This window comes from Alosa pseudoharengus, unplaced genomic scaffold (genome assembly GCF_046254945.1).
Source record: "Alosa pseudoharengus isolate Yale_2024_CS ecotype anadromous, Long Island Sound unplaced genomic scaffold, YU_APseudo_1.1 YU_APseudo_1.1_scf_4, whole genome shotgun sequence".
Classification (NCBI taxonomy): Eukaryota; Metazoa; Chordata; class Actinopteri; order Clupeiformes; family Clupeidae; genus Alosa; species Alosa pseudoharengus.
In genome coordinates, this window is record NW_027468774.1 from 31185166 (window position 1) to 31197556 (window position 12391).

The following is a 12391-nucleotide window of genomic DNA, read 5'->3' on the forward strand; positions in this document are numbered from 1 at the left end:
CTCTAAAAGGTAATTGGACACTATGTGGCTTTTCGTGAAAACGTGTCAGGACATCGGGACAGTTGTAAAATTATAAAGTCTAAAATAAAAATGGTGTACCTTATATAGTTTCATGTTGTACTGAAGACAGTCCATTTTTATGGATTTGTAATTTAAATAATAAAGTAATTTTAATAAAAGAAAAAATATCTGATAACCAGTACAGATTATAGCTTTCCAGGGGGAGAATTTGTGAGGACCTTGATCCAGACTACAACAGATTGGCTTGCACTCTGGTAAATAGAAGAGCACTTGGCTAATAGCATAGCCTACTCCTTATGTGCTCAATGAGGTACAGTAAGTGGAAATTGAAAGCGGAAATCGAAACTGAAACAATGGTTGAGCTTCCCGGAGGTTCCCGGAGCTTAGGCTAGGTTCTCTTTGCCTACGTCATGTAGTCATTCCATTGCCCACTAGGCCTACAGCACCAATAATTGTGGCACGTGTGGTTTTGTAAAGATTAGCCTAGGCCTAATACTTTTTGAGGGATTTCTTCTTCATCAGAATTAGTCTCAGCTAAAAGTTTGTTGTCCTTTTTTTTATTTTATTTTTTACCAAAGGTTGAATTTATTTTGGCGTTTTTATTTACAGCCTAGCCTACTGTCAAGAGCTGCAGAGTCAAGCGCAAAGACGACGGTAGCAAGGAAAAAACTGATTGCAAGGCTCTGGGCCCTGCAAAGATTTGCGATTTCCACAATTTCTGCTGTCTGCAGAAAACCAATGTTCCGACAAAGGATCCACATAGGCTACATCAGAGAAAAAAACCAAACAACGTATATTTTCCATATTTATTTGATTTGGAAAGATAGTTTGAATAAATAACATTTATGCATACATATAGGTGTGGTAAAAAATAAATAAAAATACAGATGGCCTATCAATCAAATCAAAGCTATTTATCAAGTTACAGTGCAAGTAAGTATACTATAGTAACACATGTAGACCTATAGTTCAAAATATATTGTGTGCATTAATAAATAAATACATAGATACGTACATTAATAATAAATAGGTTAAATAAATAGAATGAATGGGGGAAATAGGTACAATTAACCATTTTTACACAGATTTTGGCCTATAAAAGGTAGTTGGAGCTCTGGAGAATAAATCTGAGTGTGGACAATATATGTTGTCGAACCACCTCCCACGCACAAATACTGGATTCCTGGAAAAGAACATAGTAATTATTGATAATAAGCTATTATGCAACAAAGAAGAGAATATTACTGAACGGTTCCGGGCCTCACCTTCTCTGTCAAAATGTTTGCTATTTTGTCAAAGAACGTTTTCAGTGTAGTATTTCTATCCTGGAAATCATCCAGGGACGAATGAGTTTTGCTCATAATCTGGTTAAGAAGAAATGTCAAATTCAGATGAAAGAAAACACTTAAAATTAGCTGTCTTTGTAATCACTGTTTTATCTTTTTCACTCACACATCTGCTCTCCTCAATCTGACGATAAATTAAACTCTGAAAATCCTCCAGGTTGTTGTTCCAGCTGGTCGGCATAGAGTCATTCGCAAACAAAGTGTCGATCAATTTGAGAGTTTCATAAGCCATCTTCTCTGCACCAGCATTCTGTAAAAAAAGATGAGACGCGCTGGTATTTAGTTAGGCTACTGTATCCACTGCAGCCACACCAATTAGGCTACTTTTCAAGAATGTCACTCACATCTGCAGCCTCAGAGGTGTTAAATGCAGAGGATGGGAACGTAATCTGACGATAGTGATCAAGGCACTCCACAGGAAAGCGAACACCCTGCGAGATAAAGCGGAATGACATCGTCACTGCGTGATTGGCCCACTGAAAACATTAAAGCCTTGCTCATAGCCTACGCTTTAATTTACCACGCTCTCCAGAAGGCGGTAGGATTGGTCTACCAATCTTCTCTGTAGTCCGCATGTAGGCTTTATCGGTACTGCGTTGATATACGCAAAGCATAGAATGATTGTCAACCAGGAGCAGCTCTGAAGTGCCATTCTGATTCTGAACGATGCTTTAACTGAAAAGGAGGAGCACACACACCATACCATTACACTGCATATTTCATAAAAGTAATAGCCTATTTTTTTTTATTCCGGTTGTAAGCATGGCCATACCTGCTGGATGTGTGGTTGTAGATCCAGTCGATCTTCTTGTGGTTTGTCTTCCATCTCCACTAATGTGGTTTTATAGAAAGATTCGAATAAGAAGTGAAAGAGGGAGGACACCGTTGAACTTACGAATTAAATCAGGGATTTTTTTTAGAAATCGCAGCTGGACATCCTGAGCATTTTCCATTTGGCGCTGTTGCACCTTTTTTTCAACAGCATCATAGACTATCATAACTGCTCAAAGAATTAAAGTATACGTAATTTATAAATGGTTTGTTTCAAAGTTTTTCTCAAGTGTTCTCTCTCTCTCTCTCTCTCTCCTTTCTCTCGGTAATACTTTATATGTTGTGTAAAATTGACGCCCCTGTCAAGAAGTTAGACTTAGTAAGTTATAGGCTACCTCTCCTAGATTTGCTACTTTATAGTTTTCTATTTCAATTGGTATTCCCTTGCTAAATAAACTGTGCATTGCCAACTCGTCTATAGACATCTTTAGCTATTTGTGATTGTGAACCTTTTTTTTTATTATTATTATTTCACTTGCCATAGGCCTAGTATTTAGAGGATGGTCTTTCTAATAATGATCCCCTGTACTTCAGTCTGTCATGAAATGTTCTGAAGCTGACCTAAAATGTATCAGTCCATGTATTGAGTAGGTTATACAGAAAGCTAGGCAGGCTGATACAAACTCGTACAGACATATTGCATTCCATCTAAAAACGTCCTAAATCACAAGTTGCATCCAGCTGTTATATTCGAGGTAAACTCATTTATTTTTGCAGTCATTTGGCGTTTTGGTTCTTTGCCGCACCACCACCGTAGCCGCTGAGGAGGCCACAAAAGCGGAACAGTGACATTGGAGTTCGGAAACATCCTCCTGTGGTTTCCAGACGCCTTCATGCATACCGAAGGCTCCTTATGATGCTCCTTGTTTTGGTATTGTTTGTATTTTTGTTTCATTTGTGAAGTGACCTTGGGTGTATTGAAAGGTGTTTTATAAATAAAATGTATAATTATTTTATTTGTATTATTGAAATTAACATTTTATTCATACAAGTCAATGACAGAACTCAACAGAATCGATGTTAATGTCACCTTCGTCAAATTATTTCACTTCTTCTGAAAGGTGTTAGCTATTGGACACTTAATGTGGCATTTTATGTATATTATTATTATATGACAGGAGCTGACGAAAACTAAAATACTAATTATTTGTAAAATTTTCGATTTCTGTTAATAATAACAACTTAAATGTGCCATTGATGGTGTTTTTTCCCCTGAAGAGTTTTTTTTTCGGGATTTGTAATTTTCAAAAGTGAGTTTAATTAAGAAAAAAATATCTGAACCTAATGAATGGCATTCCTTTACAGAACATCTAACAGAAATCAATCATATTTATAATGAATCAGCTACCAATATTCATTGTAACAATTCCAGGACAGACAATAGTTTCTGGTAGAATGTCCATTATGTTATGATGAATGTGCAATTTGGGACAATCAAGAATTCACCCATGTGCGTAAGTGTGCGTAAGTCAAATAACTTCACGCATTTCACTCTCCCCTTTAAATTCTCCCCTTGGCTTAAATCTGTCATTTACGCGTGATAGAAGGAATTACGCGTTTTAGGAGGAGCAATCCCAAAATCTGGGTGTTTCTAATACAACTCTTGCGCATAGACCTCTGAAGTTCGCCTACAAAAAAGCTGCCATCTGGTATCTGGCATTTTTTCCTATGGGAAAATAACACGGGCATTTTAAGTTATTGCACCTGTTAAACTCTTGCGGGATGAAAAAGTCTGAAATGCAGACGTTTTCCCAAAAACACTTTTGTCCTCTGACTTCAAGTGGATACTGTGATCTCTGGTACAAGGTGGTACACTTTGTTTTTTGCTACCCCAGAGCTAACTTCTTAATGGCAAGTTGCATCGCAAGTTAGCTCAGTTTGCACAGACGTCTGGGCCCAGTTTCCCGATAACGACGGAGACACGCTCTTACGAGGGTTTTCTACGATTCATCTTACGATCGTTCGTTTGGTTTTTCCGGCTGTTTCCCGAACATGCTCGTAGCGTGAACGCGCGTGCACTGCTCTTAAGATGCTCTTAAGGGGAGCTGTCCACGTTAATAGTTCTGAAATATCCTCTGATTTGACGGTTTGCACGTCACAGCTATAGGCCTACCATTTAAACTTCGGATCTACACATTAATTCACATCAATACGAAAATAGAAACACTTTGACATCTGCATGTAAGCATCCCTAGGTTATATACCACACAGAGACATGAATAATTTTAATTATTTTAAGATTAGATTGTTGCACCATGCAATAATTTTTCGCGGTGTCAAGAACACGTTTGAAGATAAGAAAGAAGTCGAGTAAGAAAGAGAGGAAATAGGCTTAGATTTTGATGCAGTAGGCTACAGACTAAACCACATGTTGCTTTCTCTGCTTTTTACCTCATAGGCCTAATTAAATATATCCTTCACTTAGCAAAGATAATGTCAAACTATTATGGCAACGTCTCGTCTAATAACTTGATTGCATTTTGTCCGCTTTTCATCACATTATTATGATCATTAAATGTAGGCTATTTTGCACGCTAAAATCTGATTCATCACAGGTAAACACAATAAAGAATGGGAACGTAAATTGGATTATGTATTCTAAGTTGTAATTCCTCTGTATGTCCTGTTGGTGACCTCAGTGAGAAGTACTGTTAAGACGCTCTTAGCCAGTAACGAGTACTCTGGAGCACTCGTAGATCTACGAGTGTTTTCACGACGCTCTTAAGCTACGATGGTTTCGGGAAACAGTCGGAAAATCTTAAGACGTTCGTAAGAGGGACTTTACGACGCTCTTAGGCTTAAGATGCTTTCGGGGAACTGGGCCCTGGGCCCACTTCCCCGATAACGACGGAGACACGCTCTTAAGAGGGTTTTCTACGATTCATCTTACGATCGTTCGTTTGATTTTTCCGACTGTTTCCCGAACATGCTCGTAGCGTGAACGCGCGTGCACTGCTCTTAAGATGCTCTTAAGGGGAGCTGTCCACGTTAATAGTTCTGAAATATCCTCTGATTTGACGGTGATGTCAGGTGACTGCACGTCACAGCTATAGGCCTACCATTTAAACTTCGGATCTACACATTAATTCACATCAATACGAAAATAAAACACTTTGACATCTGCATGTAAGCATCCCAAGTAGGTTATATACCACACAGACATAAATAATTGTAATTATTTTAAGATTAGATTGTTGCACCATGCAATAATTTTTCACGGTGCCACTTATGAACACGTTTGAAGATAAGAAAGAAGTCGAGTACGAAAGAGAGGAAATGTGTAGGCTTAGATTTTGATGCAGTAGGCTACAGACTAAACCACATGTTGCTTTCTCTGCTTTTTACCTCATAGGCCTAATAAAATATTCACTTAGCAAAGATAAGGTCAAACTATTCTGGCAACGTCTCGTTTCATAACTTGATTGCATTTTTGTCCGCTTTTCATCACATTATTATGACCATTAAATGTAGGCTATTTTGCACGCTAAAATCTGATTCATCACAGGTAAACACAATAAAGAATGGGAACGTAAGTTGGATTATGTATTCTAAGTTGTAATTCCTCTGTATGTCCTGTTGGTGACCTCAGTGAGAAGTACTGTTAAGACGCTCTTAGCCGGTAACGAGTACTCTGGAGCACTCGTAGATCTACGAGTGTTTTCACGACGCTCTTAAGCTACGATGGTTTCGGGAAACAGTCGGCAAATCTTAAGACGTTCGTAAGAGGGACTTTACGACGCTCTTAGGCTTAAGATGCTTTCGGGGAAGTGGGCCCTGGGCCCACTTCCCCGATAACGACGGAGACACGCTCTTAAGAGGGTTTTCTACGATTCATCTTACGATCGTTCGTTTGATTTTTCCGACTGTTTCCCGAACATGCTCGTAGCGTGAACGCGCGTGCACTGCTCTTAAGATGCTCTTAAGGGGAGCTGTCCACGTTAATAGTTCTGAAATATCCTCTGATTTGACGGTGATGTCAGGTGACTGCACGTCACAGCTATAGGCCTACTATTTAAACTTCGGATCTACACATTAATTCACATCAATACGAAAATAAAACACTTTGACATCTGCATGTAAGCATCCCAAGTAGGTTATATACCACACAGAGACATACATAATTGTAATTATTTTAAGATTAGATTGTTGCACCATGCAATAATTTTTCGCGGTGCCACTTATGAACACGTTTGAAGATAAGAAAGAAGTCGAGTAAGAAAGAGAGGAAATGTGTAGGCTTAGATTTTGATGCAGTAGGCTACAGACTAAACCACATGTTGCTTTCTCTGCTTTTTACCTCATAGGCCTAATAAAATATTCACTTAGCAAAGATAAGGTCAAACTATTCTGGCAACGTCTCGTTTCATAACTTGATTGCATTTTTGTCCGCTTTTCATCACATTATTATGACCATTAAATGTAGGCTATTTTGCACGCTAAAATCTGATTCATCACAGGTAAACACAATAAAGAATGGGAACGTAAGTTGGATTATGTATTCTAAATTGTAATTCCTCTGTATGTCCTGTTGGTGACCTCAGTGAGAAGTACTGTTAAGACGCTCTTAGCCGGTAACGAGTACTCTGGAGCACTCGTAGATCTACGAGTGTTTTTACGACGCTCTTAAGCTACGATGGTTTCGGGAAACAGTCGGCAAATCTTAAGACGTTCGTAAGAGGGACTTTACGACGCTCTTAGGCTTAAGATGCTTTCGGGGAAGTGGGCCCTGGCCTAGTGCTAAAGCGTGGCACGACTGAACATACAGAAGTGACGCACCAAATCCTTAATATTTCTTGAATGTTTTTGATAATTGACTAGGCCTACAGTGATCTGTTTGTTATGTGCGAAATGTTGTTAGTTTATCTGTGGATTTATTTATATGTAGCCTATATATCTGACTGCAATATTACAACAGATTACCGTTGTCCACCCACTTGGCCGGGAGTAATATAAGGTGAGTAACAATTATTATCTCTGATTTATTCTCCGACAGCAGCTACGTTACCAGCAGATGGCCCTAAAGACAAGAAATCTAAACTTTAATTGTTAAGGCCTTTCGTCCTCGTCAGCGTTTTTAATGTTCACACAATGCACACACATGGTCGTAGCTATCATAGAGAACACCAAGGTCATGTCTTCGGTATTTTTCTTCAAGTTTCGTTTATTTTTTTAAGTAGGCTACAAATAACCAACAAGACAATTATCCTTGCATCAACTCACCGTCACGTGACACGTAGTTGCAATTACAGGTAGGCTACAAAACGAAAGTAGTCGACTCGGCTATCACGGAGTGTGTCCTAAACTAATTAACGAACGCAATACAGTTCACATAAACTTCAATGATAACCACAAATCCATTGTCCAAAATAAATAAACTTGACGGCTTGTTAAATTCTGTCAGTAGGCCTAATCTAAATTCACCTGACCTGAACAAAGGCTGCAACAAAGTTAACGTTTTGGAAAGCCAGCAAAAGTTGATAAGACAAAGAGAAGAGGGGAAGGTGAGAAAGGTAATGTTGAAATTCAGTGGAGATACAGTTAGTGAACCTGCACTGAATATTAAGCTGTATTAATGTTATATACGATGGATAATTAATGTTGTGGTGGATATTATCTCATCATGAGATTTTCATGGCCCAAACATAACCTATTGTCAAATTATATCAATTATTGGTCAATAAATTGGAGACTTGTTGCTTTAAGAAATCCAACACAGGAGACAGGAGATAGAAGATGTCAAGAGTCAAGATGTGACACTCATTTGTGTCAGAAGGTAGCCTACAAGCTCTGTAGCCGACCCTGCAAATTATAAATGCAACATTCGCTACGATACGGTTGAGCAGGATACAATATAAATATCAAAGGCCAATTTTGGAAAAAGTCTTGGTGCATCTGTGGTACAAGTGAATCTTAAAAATAGAATATTGTGGAAAAGTATGTTGGTTCAAGTTATAAACAAAACATGTTATACACTGAACAAATATATGGTTCTACTTCATTATTGACAAAATTATCATAATGCCCTTTACATTTCAGCCCTCTCTATGGTTTAGTCTTCCATATGCCTTCCATATGCTATATAAATGAGTGTGATTTATGTCAATTTGGCTACAGCCTTGTGCACACGATGACATGATGAATGCACAAATGGAAATAGGTTAAGCTTTATGTGCAGCACAATCAAGGAGAGTAAGAATAGTACACGGAGCAAATTTCTGGTCGTCACTGCAGTGTTTAAAATCACAAAACACACTTCTGAATACAAGTCAGGTTCAATAAATCAAGACTCTGAGAACGTCACAAAAATGATAAAATCAAGGAAGTCTCAGCGCTCAGATAGAGCATATTGGATATGGGCTATAGCCTTAGTCGCGCTAGAGGGCACAGTCCTAACAAAGTTAAATAGGCCGACTCCTATTCAACGAAGCATCAAGTCCTGACTTGGACCGAAACACACCTGCCCATTCTTAACTTCTAAAAATGATTTCCAACTGGTTTCGATCACTTGAAAATTGTGTTTATGCACTATAAACAAAAACAGAACAAACCTCATTATCATGAACATGCCGATGATTCATAGCTTAATTAGAAAGGTTAACCGAGAATGATATATTGAATGGAATGCAGGGAGGTACCGAGAGCCGCCATAAATAGTGCCCAAGGACGCTCTCTCGACCCATTACGAGATGATAATGCACTGGATGTGGGCTACAGTACAAAATAATCCAAGTTAGCCAACAGAACCATCATAACCAACAAAACCAACAGAAGGCCCTTCGGACGTTGTAGACGAGCATAATGTATCCTTTGGGTTTGAGATATGTTTTGTGTTTCACATTTTGTTTCGCTATGGGGTGCAAATGGAAGGACGGCCGTCTCAGATATCTAAACGAACAAAGCCTCCAACTTCTCTGGGAAATGGTAAGCTCTATTGCGAGGTTTACAGACAGCAGAGGATGGGGTGGGCCTGTCCATTTAATTTCTGGTGATCTCTTATCTGATAGGTTGACAGTAGCCTATGTGATTGACTTAAACATGACTTAAAAATGTTCGAATTTTTGCCCTGGAACTAACTTTTGACATGAATCGGCAGGGGGGTCATTTCCCTTTTCAGTGCTTGGAGGAGAAGTCCACCCAACATCTGGTCCTCAGGAATGCCATTTTTGAACATTCCAAGCAACTGGACGTGAGTCAGAATGTGGTGTATGTAGCCTATATAGGCTATGGTACCTATCGTTAGAACATCCAACAAATAACTTTATTTTTTTCTATGGAATGTCTGATACACAACCAAGGTGCACATGAGTAGTACATGGTAATCGAACTTCTGATTGATTGCTATGTAGGTTACTATAGCCTAGTTATTATATATATATATATATATATATATATATATATATATATATATATATATATATATATATATATATATATATATAATATGTATTATATATTTAATAATTATATATATATATTAATTATTATTATATTATTTATATATTATTGTTATACTACACCTCAGGATGTGTAGGCCTAAAATGTCACTGGCTATAGTATAAAGCAACATTTTAGGTCTACAAGTAGCTTAGCTTACAGTCTTGACTAGGATGACTTTTTGTCAGAGATTCTTACAATCATATAAGCCTAAAGGAAGCGCAGAATATTGTGGTCACACATCTTGTTATGCATATTGCTAACGATGACAAATAAAAATGAAATATCTCCCAACACAGGGGGACGTGATACTAATCTCCTATGTGGTTCTGGGCCAAGTCAGAAAGATTTTTGCCAAGCCCCACCAACCGTGCTCTTGGAACAAACGACACATGGACGCCTTCGCCAATATCGTATTCAGGCAAACCATAAACCTATCTGGATGCGTAAGGTTTCTTTACTTATGCACACGTTTTTTTTTTATTATTACCGGCTTTCCTGCACATGCACATGCACAGTCATCCCTGGTTTCACTGCTGACTTCACAGCTGGCGGAAGGACACCTTCAAGTGAGTCTGGAAGCACTGCACAGTGGTGGACTTCATAAAACGAAACACTATTTTAAACAACTAAAACACTTTCTGAAACAAAAGGTAGGCTAATTGATGAAAATGCTTCAGAGCACAAGATATAGCCTATATGAGTCACTCGAATGATGTACAACTCAATGTTGGTAAAATTCATCAACATCTAACTATTTATGTTTCAGGGTTACAGCTTCTGTGCATGGGAGATAGTCAGACATGAAATTCAGAGCACATTAACGTGCTTGAACTCTCTAATCAAAAGAACAGAAAAAAGCGCCGAGGATGAAGGATGGAATGGACACGTGTAGCCTATTGGAGTAGCCTAGTTCTGTGACAGTAACGACCATTCTCGGGCATCAGTGACGTGCAGAGAAATGCATTTTGTCACCTTTGCATGCCTATGCTGGTCACCTCAGGGACTTCCCTCAAGAGCCCTTCAGTGGAATCTCAGACAAAAACTGAAAGTTGTGACAGTGAAAGTTGTGACTCTCTGCCGCCACAATTTCCTTTTTAACCTCATCGAAGAAAACAGCAACATTTCGGAAACAAATTGCCCCGCAATATCGAGTTTAGCGAACGTTTAAAACTCAGCACTTAGTCAATTGAGCCTCTTAAAATGTTTCAGTGAACGTCTCTTAACATTTTTAAAGTTTTGAATTGACTGGGTTCAATATTCTAATGACATGTCAACGAGAGCCCCTCGTGTGTGATCCTTTTTGTGTGGGGGGCTGCGTCCTCCCCTGTATGTGTGTAGTGTGTGTGTACTTGACCTGCCCCGTGAGTATTGTGTTCTGTGTCTTGGTCTGTGTCCCTGCTCTCGTTCTCAGCAAATAAACCTTTTGATTGGACAACTGTGTGGTTCGCTATCAAATCGTTACAGTATGTTTGTGTTGACATCGACAGGAACTTTTTTCTTTGGATTAGGCTACACAGAAGGCATCTGAAAAAATATTTATTTTCGTTGGTCTCGACTAAAGTGATGTAGCCTACGTTTGAAGGTATGGCCATGGTCTAACATGTTCATGCTCTTCAACGGATCGATCTTGGGTTCTCTGCCGTTCTGTCTTTTCCTTCCAGTGTATGTGTGTGTGTGTGTGTCGCTGTGATGTGTCGTCACCGTGAACATTAATCTGTATTGGTGCATTCATGGCACTTGGGAATGACAAGCCCCATGGCTAATTTGTTTTTCCCACAGAAAGTGTTCATATGCTTTGCCGTCGGAATGTGTGACAAACACGGATGCCACAACAAAGGTTAAAACATTGTCTTACACTTTACGTGGAAGTGCAAGACAAAAGTGGTGTATGTGCGAAGTGAAAGTAGTATGTGTGTATGCATTTTAAGTGGATGTGCAAGACAAAAATGGTGTAGGCCTATGTGCGAAGTAAATCTAATATGTGTGTGAGTTTTTGACGTGGATGTGCAAGACAGAATTGTTTTATGTGCAAGCTTTTCATTGGCATGTGAAAGAAACCGTAGTGTATGTGCAAGAAAAAGTTGTGTGCGCGCAAGCATTTCATGTACATATGCAAGGAAAAGTAGTGCATGTATAAGCATTTAGTGCATATATGCGACCTATTCTTGATATATGGCCTAGGGGGCGCCTCATAGAGGATGCTACTGCGCTACTTGATCAATAAAAGAGCTTAGCTACTGAAAAGTTACTTGGTTTTGTAAATAGCAACGTTACTGCCAAGCTAGTGACAAATGTAGTTACAAATGTAGTACAAGTAGCAACGCTACAAACACATTGGCATTAACCAAACTGCAGCACAGTAGGCCTAGGCTATAATGTCACATGATAGCCGTTCGAGGTTCGGTCACAAACTCGGCATTGGACAGCGATGGCGGGGTATTGTCACTTCTGTTGACATTCAAACAAAACAGAGAGCTATAACTCGCTACTCCTTCCTCCCCTCCCCCTCCTTCTCCTGAACGCGCAGTTCGTCGGTTATTGGTTGGCCTACATAATTAAAACATCACATCCAGGGTCCGAGATGGGAAATAATGTGGAACAACAATGCAGAAATAATATTTTAACGTTATCATTTAGCTGATGGGGTAAGGTGGGACACTCCAAAGTGGAGAATGGCGGAAAACCACTGAGGTAAACACAGCATTGACCAAGGGCTAAACTTCACATTAGCCCTTTAGGCTATATAGGCCTAATGA